Source organism: Oculina patagonica, chromosome 9, assembly GCF_052425735.1.
Source record: "Oculina patagonica isolate OP01 chromosome 9, crgOcupat, whole genome shotgun sequence".
In the NCBI taxonomy this organism is placed as follows: domain Eukaryota; kingdom Metazoa; phylum Cnidaria; class Anthozoa; order Scleractinia; family Oculinidae; genus Oculina; species Oculina patagonica.
In genome coordinates, this window is record NC_135766.1 from 9,110,458 (window position 1) to 9,127,946 (window position 17,489).

The following is a 17,489-nucleotide window of genomic DNA, read 5'->3' on the forward strand; positions in this document are numbered from 1 at the left end:
GGGGGACAAAACTATTTCGCCGTTAAAAAGTTTGTTGTATAACACGCGCATTTAAATAAATGCTCGCGCACGTTTCCGCGCGCGCGAGAGCGCACGATAATACAAAAAAGTAAATTCACGTAAAGCTAAAGTCTTGGTTAAGTCCACCCGGAGCCAGAGTTCCGTGTTGGAAGATGTATCTCATCTCCTGTTTCTTGCGGTACTGTTGGTTTGTCAGGCCTGCTTTCAGGTCAGTGACCTTCATATCCTGCAGGGAGTGATCCGGCTGGTTAAAGTGTGCTGGTACAGGAAGGTCATTCCTATCGTTGATCACATCCCTGCGGTGTTCCCTGAAACGGTCTGCCATCCTGCGCCCGGTCTCCCCAATGTAGACGGTCGATGGACATTTCTCGCATGATACACAGTATACCACGTTCTCCGTTGTGCAGGTGAAGTGACCTGTGATGTTAACATGCCCCTTGGGTGTTGAAATTGTGTTAGATGAGTTAACATGGAGGCATGTGCGGCAACAACCCTGGCAGACCGATAGTATCCGCTTGTTCCTGCCCCACTGATCTACTGGCCGTCTATCTCGATCATGTAACGGCGCCTTTTGTGCGAAGCCTGGACAGCTATGTTAAAGACACCGCCCACATGCTGAACATCCTGGATTCCTTCCGTTTCAGTGTTGCGCCTATCCATCCTTTTTTCAAAATATATTCGTAATTTCGCAGTTGCGAGATCGGTCTCCGCGCCTTTCGATTCGAATAATTGCTCTTACTTTTTTGACAGACCTGTACAAAAACTGCGCATTTTTTTTAGTTATGCATAGCATTACTTGATGTCTTCCTTCGAAGAAATACTGAATTTAGAGGACGACAAGGAACAACATTCTGCAGTGTTTCCTTCTCGTTTCGCCATTGTTTTAGACATCACAGCTTGCGTAGCCACAGCGGAATGCGACAAATGATTGACAGAGATGCGAAAACTCCCGCGAGAGATCCCGGGAGATTAGTTTTAAAAATAAATTAAAACAGGAAAGGGTTGACTCCGAGGATTAGTATGGGAGATGAAGGCTCCAGTTGATGGGCTCCTGATATAATGTCGTGTAGGTATATGAAAGGGGTACCTTTTTAAAAAGAGGGTTATTTGGAAGGGGTGCCTTTTCTGTCAAAATGGTATATAAAAGGGAAAGGGGTTGGACCTCAGAGCGGAGACTCTCCGTAAAAAAACTTTTTGAGTCCCCCCCCCCCCCTTCCCCCTCAGGTTAGAGTTTGGACCACCTGTCAAACAACTGACGCATTCTTGCATAATTTGGAGCATAAACAGCAGAAATGAATCTAACACAACTTTTATTAAACTGTTGAATGCAGAGAACCACACAACTCCGAGTAAAACCCAGTACTTCTTGTTCCGGCGAATGCCGACAGACGAACAAAATGCAGGGAGCGCACACGGCAAATAACATTAATGGCCAAACACAGACAAGTCTTCAGGGAGGAAAAACGGCAAATACAACAAACAACAGTGGGGACAGCAGAGGGAGGAAGGCCGCGGACGCGAGCCGGAAAGTGACGGAAGGAGGGAAAGAGCGCCACGAGAAACAGTGGACGCGGAGGGAGAAGGCCCGCATCCGGACAGCCAGCGGAGTCGATCGGGGCCCAGAGAGTGCCGAGGAACATCGGCGAAGCCCGAAATGATCAAAACAGCATATAAGCCCGAGACCTTGCTTCTCGGGCTAATATGCTAGTTTTAAGAACGTCAAATTTCTAAGGGGCAACTATCAGACCGATAGTTACGAGATAGAAACACTCTATTGTTTTTATTGTTCACCACTAACATTTTCTTCAGCGCGCACATTTAAAAACGAGCATTGTGAATTATTTTTTTACTTTTCAGGATAAAAAACTCAATTGAAAGCCGAAATTTAACAAACGAAACAAAACAAGACAAGAAACCCACTAATGCAGTGAATTTCAATGAAATCTGAGCGATGCTCTCACAATTTGCAAAGCAATCATCGGGGCGGTAGTAAGCGGATGTCTCTAAGGCGCATGAGCAGCTCCTTTCTTTGTGAAGTTACCAGAACAAATAACAACACTGGACCAGTTGAAAAGTTTGATTATTATTACTTTTTTATTGTTGTGAAAAAAAGGTTTTCTAAGTTTTGTCTTTGAAGCAGCGAAAATTTCTCCGGAAAGGTTCTAGTTTAAATATGCTGTGTTAATAGGATAAAACCATGACAGAAATGACAATGAAAATGTGGCGATCGAATATTACCGCGCCGTTCAGAACTATTGTTCTTGCTCTATTGTTTCGAGGTTGTTTGTTGACTTGGTCGTTCTTTGTTTTACCCCATTTACAATCCCCATGTGGGCCAGTTGAAAATCGTGGTACAATCATTTGCATTTCAGCACTGAAACGTAGCACGGCATCACAAAAGTCTGCGTTCTTACAACTAAACGACAATGACAAAATTTTTGGATAAAGACACTGCTTTTAGATTTTTAGCTTAGAGAATTGAACCCCTTTATAATAATTGATTCCACGGCATGGAAGTCGTGATTGCCATAGCTTCCATTTCGCGGGAAAATATTGCCTGTTGCATCATCGTCCAAAAACCGCTGACTACATCGTGAATTGAGCGCGTTGCTAGTTGTGAGAGCATCGCTTCTCGGTCCCATACCTCGTTTCTAACACCCCCCCCCCCCCCCCCCGCTCCCCTGTCTTTTTTTAACGAACACATTTCCCAACCTAAACTATATTTTACCGTTCTATGGTCTGTTGTCCGTTCCTGGTATTCCGGTTCCAGAGTTTACAGATCCCAGACCATGACTTAGCAGATGCAAATAAGTGTGCTTGCGTGACAGAGAATGAGTTGACTGGTACACGTTTGCACAATGCGTACTAGCATTTTGTAAGCATGCAGATATCCGCGTATGCTGGCATCACTGCAGTTGCATTTGTTGTCATTTATCTCCTAGCAAAGAAATTGAAAGAAAAAAGAAACAGGAGACACGCCAAGCCTGGTACAGTTGTCCTACACCAGTTCGGTTCCCTCAAAAATATCGGTGAGCGGTTCTCCGCCTTGTATCAAGTTGGAAACTTTTCTTCGCATGACAAAGATCCCGTACGAAAATGACTGTAGTTTTAAGTTTTCCAAGAAGGGAAAGAAGCCGTGGATCGAGTTTAACGGGCAAGAAATCGCCGACTCAAACTTCTGCATCGTGTTTCTGAAGAAAGAATTCCGAGTGGATATCGACTCTCATTTGAGCGCCACAGAAAAAGCCATTGCTTACAGCATTCGTACAATGTTGGAGGAAAACACTTATTGGTAAGTATGGCGTTTAGGGTTTTGTTGTAGGTAACATTCAAGGGCTCAGGGATAACCTCTCCAAAAAAAAATGTTGAAAATTAATAATTTAATGCCAATTAAGCGCATGTTGTCAGGCTTATACAACAAAAATTTACGCCATGCAGTTTCATGTGATTTTTAGCCACCTTTTTGACGTTGTATCAGTCTTCTAAGACTTCATCTGCAGCCCTGTGTTATGCCACTTTCAGGTTTTGTGCAGGTAAATAAAGTGCCTTGCAATGTTTACTTTTGTCTGATTGTCTTGTATTTGATAATCAGCCGAAAGAGGCTCACTTTGACACGCTCTTTGATTCGCATATGTTAATCAACCCATGCCTTAAAAAGCACACTTAACAACGAGGGGAAGGTGTACAACATGCCAAAATTGCATGGTGCATTTAATTTTGCCAGCACATCTTGGCGATTCACTGCATGCAATTGCTAGAAGGTTCTCCACTGCGCAAAATAAAAACATGACTTTATTTCGTGACTGTGGTGTGGCTGTAATTCACAGGAACCTCAAAATTGGATCAAATGTCCGATTAAGAATTAAGAAAATATTGCGTGTCATAGCTAATCAGTGTTGCTTTTGAGAGTAAGTTTTGCGAGAATTCGGCATGTTGCAGTACAAGGGGATTTGGTAGAAGGTAAGGAAAGCCTAAAACGCGAGTGTAGAAAGTTACAGAAAGGTCGCGCAGTTTTACAGCTGGAATTTGTAACAAGTTTATTGGTTTTTTTTTAATGATTTAAAAATCACAACTTAGAAACAATCGACTGATCGTACAATGGCTCATGGCATTTTGTTAGACCATTGAGCTATTAATGTTGAGCAAGCATTAAGCTGTAGTTCCGTCAAACACAATGAAGGAGCGTCATATTTACGTGCATCAGAACTGTATTACATCACGGGATAGTTCCATGGAAAACGCATTATTATCTCGTCATGTTTGTCCTTGAATTAGCAAGTTTCTACCAGGTGAAAAACAAGTGAACTAATCAATTATGTTCAGATAGTGGCCACCTAACGTAACGCAATGCCACACCACTTCGCTACCGTTCCGAGAGCTCATCACGGAACAGCTTTGCAAATAGCTTTCAGTGACCTTCTGTTGTATTTTAGACTGAGCAAGCACTGTGCTTGAAGGGTGCCTCTTCTAGGACTTATAACCTTTCAACAAATTTCCTGTTTTCCTTCCACAGGGCTCTTGTGTACTACCGCTTTGTCTCTGACTATGCCGGGCACGTGCGAGGGACGCTGTTCGGTCATCTTATCTTGCCACTCAGACATCTGATATTCTACATGGTAAAAAGAAAGGTCAGGGGTGATCTGTGGTCACACGGCATCGGTCGACACTCTGAACAAGACCTGTATGGGATAGCTGAGAGAGATTTGCTAGCGGTATCGGCAATATTGGGCCAGAAAAAATTCCTGTTTGGAGAAAAGCCTTGCCTTGCTGACGCTGCAGTTTTCGCCTTCATCGCTGCATCCACGTGGGACTGTCCACAAAGTCCTTTTGCTGAACTCACCAAGTCTAGAGCAAAGAATCTTGAGAAGCTTGCTCAGAGAATTAAGGAGATGTATTATCCAGACTGGAATGATAAAATTTCAAATAAACATAAATATGATTAAAGAAACAAGATTTCGTCTGCATGCTATAGGTTCATGAGTTGATACACTCCGCTTCTAAAAACTAGTTTATTACTGTATTCAAATTTGAATTTTATTATCGAGCAATTCTGTGAATATCCTCCTCTGATTGTCTCATATATAGGGTTTGAATTCAACAAACAATCTAACAAACAGCTTTAGTTTATTAAATGTTTTAAGGGGGAAGCATGGTCTTGTGTATAGCCAACGCCGGATGACAGGGGTAATATAATTTGCTTTTAATTAAGTGGTCACATATCGATATTAACAACATTATGAATTTAGCAGTTTTGTCTTTGAATGTTTTGAAAAGGTTAAAAAAATGTAATCATCAACTTTACATGTTATGCGTCATTGCCAGTGCTCCAACAGTAACCAAGGGTTGTGTATGAGTTAATAAAGGCACTACCACACCGCCTGCATGAGCTTTTTTCTTTTAGCTTTAAAAGCCTCATCAAAAAAATAACGAAAAAACTTAATTACCAAACGATGCTCCTAGTCGCGGTCACAACGCTGACAACGCCAATTAAGTGAAGGCTGGCCGCAGTGGACTGGTTAAATAAAAGCCCGACACACTGAGCTACTTACAGAGCGATATAATTCCCTCTAGACATGCGAAAGGATGGAAATGTTCCACAGATTACAGCATTAGTTACCACCGTCTATTTATGGCTACAAATAAGTCGGGGATTTTTAGGGGCGGAACTAAAGAAGATGCATTCAACGGAAGTGAAAACGTGGCAGATGGTCAATTGCAACTGAATTGAGACTTAATCAGCTTTTTTTTTTTGGAGCTAGATAGAGCAAGACACTCTTGACTTCCCTTCTAATCATAAATTACAGAAAGTTTATTTTTAAGTAATAATACCTCTCAAAACTACTCCGAAAGCGAGACGCAGCTGAACTTAGGAGGGACCGGAAATACATCTTATGTAGTTAACTTAACAGACCATGAGATTCAGTGTTCCTGTCTTCAAAGTCATTCAAGGATAAAGTTTACAGGGGGTAACTGAAGAAACTTTTTCATTAATCGATAATTTAACATCGCATTCTTCACCTTCAGCTGTCCCCTGGCGCCAAGTTGGCGCATAGGGCCTCCACATGGGCTGTCCATCGATTCCTGTCTTGCGCTGCAGTGCGCACCTCTCTCCAGGACTGCCACCCTGCATTGGACCTCTCCTTTTCTACTGTGCTCCGCCAGGTTGTTTTTGGCCTGCCTCTCTTTCTCTTTCCCTCTGGAGTCCATGTCAGGGCTGTAACACAGTCATTGTCAGGTTGTTGTCTGAGGATGTGTCCAATGAATCGCCATCTCCTTCTTCTTACCTCTTCACTCAACCTCTCCACGTTAACCCTTTCTAGTAGCTCTCTATTACTAATCTTATCTTGCCATTTAATCTTTATTATCCTCCTCAGGCATCGGTTCTGAAACACATCGATTTTCTTAGCATCACCTTCGTTCATTTTCCATGTTTCGCAACCATACATGAGAACTGGTTTGACCAATGTTTTGTATAGCCTGATCTTCGTCTTCCTCGACACACTGCTGGAATTCCATACTCGATTTAGCTTCAAAAACGCTCCCCTCGCTTTCCCTAGCCTAGCCTTGATGTCTTCTTCTCCGCCCCCTTGTTTACATACTGTGGCTCCTAGATAGATAAACTTCTCTACATCTTCCAACGCCAGACCATTCACTGTGATGGCTTCATTATTCTTTGCATTGACTCTCAAGACTTTGCACTTCCCGACATTTACCCGAAGGCCTGTCCTTTCTGCATTTTCTACCAGCCTGTTTGCTTTCAACTGCAAGTGCCTTTGGGTTGAGGAAATTAAAGCTACATCGTCAGCGAAGTCTAGGTCCTCAAGTTTTGATGTAAATTTCCACCTCAGCCCGGTTCCCTCCTCTTTCACAGTATGCCTCATTACCCAGTCTACAATGAACAGGAAAAGAAAGCCAGACATTGTACATCCTTGCTTGACACCAGTCGTTAGTTCGAACCATTCTGAGGTTGCTTCTTCCTCCGCAACAGCACATTCAAAGCCATCGTACAGCGCTCTAACTATGTTGACGATCTTCTGTGGGATACCATACTGATTCATTATCATCCATAAGCCGTTTCTATGCACTGAGTCAAACGCCTTCTCGAAATCTACGAAACTGATATAGAGAGTTGCCTGCCATTCATTCACTTGCTCCAATATATTGCGTAGGATGAAAATTTGCTCCGTCGTTCCTCTACCAGATCTAAATCCAGCCTGTTCCTTACGGAGCCTGTTATTAATCCCCATGCGAATGCGATCAATTACAATTCTTCCCAATATCTTGCTAACAACTGGTAGGAGATTCACTCCCCGCAAGTTCGAATTCTTACACTCCCTTAAGTTCCCTTTCTTCGGTATCTTAATAATGAGCCCCCTCTTCCATTTACGTGGGACCCTTTCCAGACTCCAGATCGTGTCTATAAGTTCTTTCACTCTATCGGTTGTAAATTCAAGGTCTGCCTTCAGTAGTTCAGCTGTTATCATATCTTCACCAGGGGCTTTACCATTCTTAAGACTCTTTATTGCCCTTCTTATCTCAGCTTTGCTCACAGGTCCCGTGTCAATGTCAGCTATGTCCTGTTGTTCACAATCTTCTTCATTGATCGGGTAGGCTGGCTCCTCTCTATTGAGTATCTCTATGAAATGCTCTCTCCACCGCTTCCTTCTATCCTCATCGCTGGTTAAGGCGCTACCATTTCTGTCGTTAACTACTGTGCTCTGCCTTGGTTTGTCGTTGCAGATCGATTTAGTTAAGTTGTAAAGAGTTTTCATGTGTTGCATATTCGCTGCTTCCTCTGCTTCTTTTGCTATCCCTTCTGTCCAATTCCTCTTGTCCCTGCGTATTTGCCTCTTCACTTCTCGGTCTTTGGCTTTATATTCTACTCGCCTCTTTTCTTTCAGTCTCTCAGAGCTGGTTCCATCAAGTTTTAGTTTAATCAATTTCCTCTGCTCAATCAGGTCCCATGATTCTTTACTGATCCATGGCTTAACTTTCTTTTTCTTATATCCTAGAACTTTCTTTGCTGTCATATTGTAAGCCTTCTCTATGATACCGTTAGCCTTCTTCAGCTCAGCTTCTGGCCGATCTGTTTCGTCATCTTCCAGCTCCTCCCTCTGCAATATCTCAAACCTGTTCCTTAGTTCCAAACAAAACTGCCTCCTACACACATCGTTCTCCAGCTCCTGAGTATCATATCTCGTTCTCCTAATTCCACGTCTTTTAGGAGCTGCTTTTAGCTTTAACCTCAGTTTGGTGCAAACCAGGTGGTGGTCACTGGCGATATCAGCTGATCTTATGGCTCTTGTGTCCAGCACAGATGTTCTAAATTTCCTGTTGATTAACACATGATCTATCTGATTGCAAGTGCGTCTATCAGGGGATATCCAAGTTTGTTTATGGATCTCCTTATGAGGAAAAATCGTACCTGTGATCACTAGGTCGTTCATGCCGCAAAACTCGCATAGTTTCTCGCCATTGTCGTTCCTGGTTCCAACTCCATGCTTACCCATTACTCTTTCGTATCCTTCTACATCGCTTCCTACCTTTGCGTTCAAATCTCCAGTGATAACTAGCAAATCGTGCTTCGGTGTTTTTTCCACTATTGCCTGGAGCTTCTCATAGAAATGATCTTTCACCTCTTCATCAGTGTCATTAGTGGGGGCATAGACATGTATCAGCGTTAACTTGACATACCTAGAGTGGAATCTGGCTCGAATTATTCGCTCATCTATAGGTGTCCAGTTGTCAATGCTTTGCTGCGAGCATGATGGCCACGCCATGTTGATGAACTTCGTCATCCTGCCAGAATACACTATCGTCTCACCTGTAGTGAGAACGAACTTCCCCGATCCACACCATCTGCTTTCACTTATACCCATTATCTGCAACTTAGCCTCTCTCATTGCTTTCGCCGCTTGGGCTGCCTTCCCTTGTGCATACAAGGTTCTTACGTTCCAGTTTCCTATCCTCAACTGTGTTTTTGGGTGCACTAATGGCGTCCTTGGCTCCAGAGTTTCCATGCGGCTTTCGCTCTGGAGCGTCATGTTGTGTGCCACTCGGCCCACAAGATTCGATAGATTGCCCCTAATGTGTACGGTTTCTGTAATCATTCATTTTTTTTACGAGGTTAGGTGATTAGCCTAACGCCCAACCCCCAAACTGGAGGACCAGGGGCTGCCCTTCGTCAGGTGTCTATCCCTTGACCAGTCCGGCACGGTTGAACCCACCAGGGACTAAGTCCCCACCGGCATAGCTCTTGGGGTCACTGAGACACGCATGCGCAAGCTCTACCACCACGTCAAGGTGACAAGCCCAGGGTAGAGAACATCGCATTATTTGCGCTAAAAATAAAAATTAAAGATGAGAGTCATGAAATTGACATTATCCGTTCTTTCATTACGTGAAATTCTCATTACGACCACCTAAACTTGGCGGTAACTGCGTGGAAGTGTAGCAGCATAATTGTAGGATGACTAAAAAAGGACGGATTCTTGACGCCATTTCCTCTGGTTATGAATATTGCAGTGTATCTATAAAGAATAACGAACATCATCTGAATGGGAAGTTTTTATTGTTCGATTAAGCGCGTACAATACGGAACTCCCATGTGCGGTGTTGTGCAACTAACAATTATCACTGGATCGCATTTGCTGTACGAAGTCGAAGTGAAAGAATTTAGCTTTATAATAAATTAAAGCAGCAAAATATTGCTATTGATATCTGGCAACGGTAAATGTAAGGTACAGTCCGCTTCAAACCAAGTGATGTTGAAGGTCGACAGTACGTGAAATAACCAGGTCAGAACCTTCAGTGCGCTACAAGTATCTTCCGGTTACGCCTGCCGCCGTATTATCTTCCGCATAATTCCCCGCAGATTAATAGCCGATGAAAGGTTTACTAATGCTTTAAAGTGGGCGATTTTTTTTTCAGCTTAGTGGGAAACCGTTCGAGATAAGAAATTCAGTTTGCTCAGAACGTGTAATCGTGAAGGAATTAGCCAGCTAGATATTTGTCGTCCTCCCTAATCATGCTTCAACTGATCTCTTTGCTCGCGACTCGCCCTTCCACTCGTCAAATGCCTGACACGGGATTTCTGTTATAATTTTTGTGAAAACAGAAGGTGGTTATTACACATTTAATGATCGTTAAGTGTTAGTTTCAACCTTCTGTCGTTTCAGCGAGCGTAGGCAAATATGTTGCGTGACTTCGGAAGCCCGGCGGTATGTAATGTTCCGTCTTCCTGTTTATGATAACATCTGAACACCCAATTGTGGCCATGTGAAGGAAACTCTGCCAGATGTTCTGATCATCACGTCGTTTTATAAATTTATCAGTTAGTTAGCGGATATACCATATAATAGACTTCGATACCAGCAATAAAAAGAGTTGCTGTACAGTTCTAGCGTTCAGTGTCGAGTAGAAGCGAGTTCCGAAGTTTCTGGAACACGGTGTTTGAAAAGTCGCCGAAAATCCCGCGGGTTGCCGGGTACACACGGCCACCCCAACTATGATTGGAGGTACCGGCTTTGATGTGTTGGCCGTCATTTGTTTAAAACTAATGTTATATAACTGATTCTTATCGATCAATAATTAGTACTAATCTGACTTCTAGTCTGTTTATGCAAGTGAAGAAATTTAGCGTCACGCACTCTACTCTACGCCCAACTTGGTACTGAATTATCCTCGACTTGTTAAAAGAAGTTCTTCACTAAAGACCTCTCAGTAGCAATATTCTTTCTTCTTAATTCAGCTCGTTGTTTTCGTGTAACTGAATGGCTGTCACAAAAAACGGGAATAGTGAGGTCATACGTGAACAATAACATCATTTCCGGACTTTTTAGACCCGTCACTTATGAATACTTCTGCACTTTTGGTCAAAAAAATTCTACACCTTTTACTTAGTGGCCCCAAGAATGCGACCAATGCAAAGAAGACGGGTAAACGCACGTTCATTTTTAAATCTTCAGTCACGTGTAAAGTTGAATGTTGATAAGGTTCAATAGTTAAGAGCATTGCTTGTAATGATTCTCTCTAAGTTACTTTTGTGTTTTAATTTTCGTTCACAGGGCGTTTGTTTACTGCCGCTTGTTGTCTGACTATGGAGCGGGCATACGGAAGAAGTTGTTCGCAAAACTGTTTGGCCATCTTTTCTTTCCACTAAGACATCTGGTGGTGTACTGCATAAAGCGTAAGATCAGAAGGGATCTATGGTCCCAGGGAATTGGCCGACACTCGGAGCAAGATCTGTATGGAATTGCTGAGAGAGATTTGCTTGCAGTATCGGAAATTTTGGGTCAGAAGAAATTCCTGTTTGGCGAGAAGCCTTGTCTAGCAGACGTTTCACTGATTGCCTTCATCGCTGCATCTGCCAGAAAGTCCATTTGATGAACTCATAAAGTCCAAAGCTACAAATCTTAATGAGCTTGCTCGTAGAATGAAGGAACTCTATTACCCAGATTGGGATAAACTTATTTCAAAGAAATATAAATCTTGATACCGTGATTGAGGTCTTTTTACTCGTGCTTTGATACAACAAATTCAAATTATTTATTTTAGTTTATTTGTTCCTCTGTCTATAATGATAAACTGATTTAAAGAAATTTACGTATTTATTTTGTACAAAGATAAGATTAAATATTAAAAAATGCATATGATGTCTTTCTCTCCATTACTTTATTTTCGATCTTTCTTTTATTATTTGAAATACAGTAACCCCTACCTGTTAATTAAAAATATATTTTGTTTCTAGCTATTCCGAAATTTGCCCTGACTTGTCTATGTACTAACGCAGCGTGGCCGAGTGGTTTCGGGCGCTGGTATTGTTTTCCGGTGGTCACGGGCTCAACCTGCTGGATTTGTTCTCTGTCGTCCCGAGTTCAAATCCTCGGTCACACTTCTTATATAGCAAACGTTTCTGCCTCCTGCTATAAAGGGTTATTAAAAATATATAGGTACCCTTCATTTTATTGGATAATATTTACTGTTCGTTTGTAAGTTAGTTTCCTTGCCCAGTTTTACGTATTTAAGTCGAAAGGTCCTGTAAATACGCCATACATATGCAAGTCATACATGACTTGCCAATGCAGATTGGTAAACTATGAATACTGTAGTGTGTCATAACAGAAGCGGAATATTAAAAGAGCGCTTTTAGAAAGAGAGGGAAGGCATTAAATTAAAATTTGCGCATTTAAACCGCCATAACTTGCTGGCAAATTTTAAATTAAAATATCCGCTTCTGGTAAGACACTAGCCTGCGTGGCCGGCGTTCAAAGGGGAAGGAGAAGTAAAATCATTGACTGATTAGTTTTTGAAAAGGTCACTGTGTGCTGACTCATACTTGTGCTGCAAACTCTGCCACAAAGTCATGTTCTTTCCAATTTGGCACTAACGAGGCTACCACACCACCATTAAGTGTAACCTACCAAATAAAAGATGACATACATAATATTTAATCATCTCTTTATGTCTCTGTAAAATTTGAGCTTAATCGCACCCATAACAGCCGAGAAATAAGCGTTTAAAAGGTGCAGGTCAAGCAAAATTTCGCTGTAGGTATCCCCCGCGACCTTAATTGTACATTATTAGTAATCTACAGAGCAAATAGGAATGCGATTAAACTGTAAACTTACTGTAAATTCGGAATGAAAAGTTATTTTGTTAACACGACGGCATAAAAATCACTAATGACCATGTGTTACACAGCCGAGCAGCAGCCCGATGCAACATGAATTAAAGAATCAGAGTTGAACTTGTTTTATTTTTCGATTTTCCGTGAACAAAATCGATATTAAGGTAATTAACATCGAATGTATTCACAGGAAACACTATTAACTATGCAGAAAAGAATTCGAAGTAAGTTGACAGGAAATATTCCTTCGTCGCTCTACAGAAGCAATCTTTATCTGCCACGAAAGGTTTGAGACGACATTTAGCTTTCAACGGGCGAGTGTTGCATTAAAAGGTATACAAAAGGGGTACCTTTTCTGTCAAAATGGTATACAAAAGGGTAAGGGGTTGGATCTTCGGGCGGAGCCTCCCCGTACAAAACGTTTTCGAGAACCCCCCCCCCCCCCCCCCCCTCCCTCGGGTCATTCTGCCGCTTCGGCTCTTGATATTTGATCCAGTACTGACATTCCCTGTTAGGATTATTTTTTGTATCTTGATTTCTCCTCTTAACATTAAAAAAAATAGGTCACCAAGGGTGACATGAGTCTAATGCCGTATGGCATAGTGATACAGATTGCGCGGTTTTCGTAAGCCGGTTAAAATTGGTTAGAGGTTTGTGTTCGGGAGTTTAATTTAAAATGCTTATAGCAAGCTAGGGGCATCGTGGATGATTATGGATGAAAACGAAACAGTCATAAATGTTATATGCTTCACAAAATTTAAAGTATGAACAGGAGTTGATGTTACTTCTTCCGTATTGTCAGTAAAAGCAGAAACGATTAAACATTTGCACAAGATTGCGTGACGATTTACAAAAAGCATGTTCATTACAACAAGGGTTGAAGAACTTCACATCGTTTTCTTTCAGATTTTTCACCATTTTGATGATGACTCTTGAAACAGATTTTGCAATAAAAGCACTTGAAATAGTGACTGTTACTCCATTGTACTGTAAGCACTTAGTGACAGATTTTCCTAAAAACGGGTGTAAATGCTCACGTCAATATAATGATGACCTTTTGAACGCTGGAAACTAGGCAATTATTATCGAGCTACCATACACAGGAGCGAAGACTGTTTATCATGATGTACAAATTTCGCGAATCATCACTTCCATATCAATGTAACCATTTTATGATTTTTCTAGCTGTAAGAAGAACTTAAGATCTCTGAGAGTCGTAAAAGCATGAAATTCGATTTCAGTGTATGGCAAAGGCCGGGACAGTGTAATACTGCAAAGCGGCCAAACAAACGCATTTTGATTTAGTCGCGTAACTTGATTTACATTTATCCATGTACATCTTTTATTTTTGAAGGTTTTTGTTTGCACTGTAAAGAAAAAATTGGTCAAAATTCGAATGACTTAAATACAAAATACGAGGTAAAGTTTTCTATTTTTTAAAACAAAATAAATATTTGGTCGCATTGTGTAAATAAACGCGAGTCGCCGTCGAAATATTTTTTCTCAAAGACGTCTTGCTTTTTAAGCAAGACGAAAACACAAGTGCTTAACTGAACTGAAAACGAAGATTTATTGTTACAAAAAGCTTACAAATGTCTTAACTGGAAAATTATTACGTCCTGTTCAAGTGTTGAATAATCGTGACTTGAGAAAGAACTTTTAATTATGCGTGGGAACACGTGTCGCTGATTGGCTGTTTTTAATTGAAACTAATCGTGCGTGTCCGTACGGAGCCCGTTCTTGCAGCTGATCATTGTTTTCTACATTACAGCGAACGATTATCGATCCCGAACCATTCCCTTGGGATTGCTAACAGCTTTTTTTCATATAACAAAGAGTCTAATGCGCATGCGCAAAGCGCACGCAAGCATTAGACTCAAAAAACCTTTCAAAATCCGTCGGTAAAGCCATGTTAATATAATTTACAGTGACAAGTAACTACCAACTCAGATGACGGGAAATAAGATACGATTTTTTTCGTATCAGACTTGTGATTGGTCGTAGGAAATTTTTCACTAGTGAGAAAAATCGTATACCACTAGGATTGCTTCTCATTAAAGAGAAACGATTTCTATTCGAGGCGTTTGTGTTGAGTAAATCTCAGTACTTATATAATTAATAAAGACATTTATTTTTTACAGAACTATAAAGCTATTTGTTTTATATAAACAATTAAAGCTACCTATATTACTGAAAATGGCTACTCTTGCGACACTGACGACAACATATCTTGAAAGGGACTACACTGAACTACAACACTGACACTAAGTAAATAAAATAAAATATGTGTGGACGGTTTAGCGTTTGATTTTAGTCTCCGTGTCCCGTGATTCAGCCAAGATAGAATACTTCCACCTCATCAGGTGTGAAGTTACCAGTCCCAGCCAGGATTGTGATACCGCTTTGTACTCCACTTGGAACAGAGTAGGAGGTGGGAAAGTTTGTGTATGAAACAGTGTTACGGTTGGCATTGTCAGCAATTCTGATGTCATGCCCTCCACCAAATGTTGGACCATAACCTGAGTTCCTGTAAATTGCAGATTGTGACTTTTTCACCATACTCTTGAACGGTCCAAGACCTTCTTTGTTACGAAGCGAAAATATGAACGCATTGGAGGATGAACTCCAACCACTACTGGTATCTGAATAACAAGAAGATAAAAACAGAAATATTTATTACGGAGAAAACGCAAACACATGAAAAGTTTAGTTATACATACATTTAACAAATACGTACAAAGTTAAATGAAGTTAATAAACTGTTTTCACGTTACACATATCGAATCGATCAACATGCACGGAAGGACAATCTCTTATTGAGTCTAATGCTTGCGTGCGCTTTGCGCGTGCGCATTAGACTCTTTGTTATATGAAAAAAGCTGTTAGCAATCCCAAGGGAATGGTTCGGGATAGATAATCGTTCGCTGTAATGTAGAAAACAATGATCAGCTGCAAGAACGGGCTCCGTACGGACACGCACGATTAGTTTCAATTAAAAACAGCCAATCAGCGACACGTGTTCCCACGCATAATTAAAAGTTCTTTCTCAAGTCACGATTATTCAACACTTGAACAGGACGTAATAATTTTCCAGTTAAGACATTTGTAAGCTTTTTGTGAAAATAAATCTTCGTTTTCAGTTCAGTTAAGCACTTGTGTTTTCGTCTTGCTTAAAAAGCAAGACGTCTTTGAGAAAAAATATTTCGACGGCGACTCGCGTTTATTTACACAATGCGACCAAATATTTATTTTGTATTAAAAAATAGAAAACTTTACCTCGTATTTTGTATTTAAGTCATTCGAATTTTGACCAATTTTTTCTTTACAGTGCAAACAAAAACCTTCAAAAATAAAAGATGTACATGGATAACTGTAAATCAAGTTACGCGACTAAATCAAAATGCGTTTGTTTGGCCGCTTTGCAGTATTACACTGTCCCGGCCTTTGCCATACACTGAAATCGAATTTCATGCTTTTACGACTCTCAGAGATCTTAAGTTCTTCTTACAGCTAGAAAAATCATAAAATGGTTACATTGATATGGAAGTGATGATTCGCGAAATTTGTACATCATGATAAACAGTCTTCGCTCCTGTGTATGGTAGCTCGATAATAATTGCCTAGTTTCCAGCGTTCAAAAGGTCATCATTATATTGACGTGAGCATTTACACCCGTTTTTAGGAAAATCTGTCACTAAGTGCTTACAGTACAATGGAGTAACAGTCACTATTTCAAGTGCTTTTATTGCAAAATCTGTTTCAAGAGTCATCATCAAAATGGTGAAAAATCTGAAAGAAAACGATGTGAAGTTCTTCAACCCTTGTTGTAATGAACATGCTTTTTGTAAATCGTCACGCAATCTTGTCCAAATGTTTAATCGTTTCTGCTTTTACGGACAATACGGAAGAAGTAACATCAACTCCTGTTCATACTTTAAATTTTGTGAAGCATATAACATTTATGACTGTTTCGTTTTCATCCATAATCATCCACGATGCCCCTAGCTTGCTATAAGCAAGAGGTTTTGACCTTCAGTCTAATCGACAAATTTTTGAGAGGTCTTTGGAAGTTGGCAGTGGCAGGTCGTTGTAATGTGATTTGCAATGATTTTGATTTCACGGTAGAGGTAAAAAAGATTGTGAATATACTATTCGTTAGTGCTATTTAAAAAACAAAACTTTTAAAAATTACCTGATCTGGTTGAATAAACTATGATATAACAGAAATAGAAGGAATTTAATTTTACTGACAGCTGAGACGTGATAAAATCTTTAACTGATAGCCGAGAAATGGCCTGATTATTGACTGATAGATACCAATGCATCACCCCGATCCAGACTCTCTTCTTATGATGCCAATCCGGTCACTAAACTTCTATGTAGGATTTTCTATATTTCTATCAGCGAAAGCAAATAAATAAAATTAAACAAAATAATCATTTTTCCTCTCCTAACAGCAGTCCCACGCATTTCGTTTCCGTAGAAAACTCTATACCTTGTCATTCTTATATCACCGTTCTAGGTACACGATCTCGGTGTTTCGTCGTTCCGTGTTGGCAGTTTGCCTGAGTATGACTCTTTGTTGGTCAATTAATTTTTAGAACATTGACGGGGACATGCAGGTTTGTGGTTTTGAAAAGATAAAAAAACATAATCGGCCACGCGAATGTGATGTAGCCTCAACCGCTGTCCACCAAAAATCATTAATAACACAGATAGCTTATAAAATTTCGGAAAGAGGCCCCCTTTCTTTCTTCAAAATGAGCCCTTCCAAAAGAAGTCCCTCACCCACCTAAACTCCAGGGCCCAGTTGTTCAAAGGGTGGATAGCGCTATCCGTC

The 17,489-nt window shown here is 40.8% G+C and overlaps 1 protein-coding gene and 1 pseudogene across 2 annotated transcripts in view; one reads left to right on the forward strand and one right to left on the reverse strand.

The window, feature by feature from the left end:
- The window catches only part of LOC144665657 (CUB and sushi domain-containing protein 3-like), a 546,049-nt gene that overhangs the window by 98,761 nt on the left and 429,799 nt on the right, over positions 1 to 17,489 (reverse strand). The gene's annotated exons all lie outside the window — the stretch shown is intronic.
- LOC144665770 (failed axon connections homolog) lies at positions 2,772 to 5,706 on the forward strand (annotated as a pseudogene). The gene is made up of 2 exons (XR_013573016.1): positions 2,772 to 3,313; positions 4,535 to 5,706. The product of XR_013573016.1 is annotated as a failed axon connections homolog (transcript).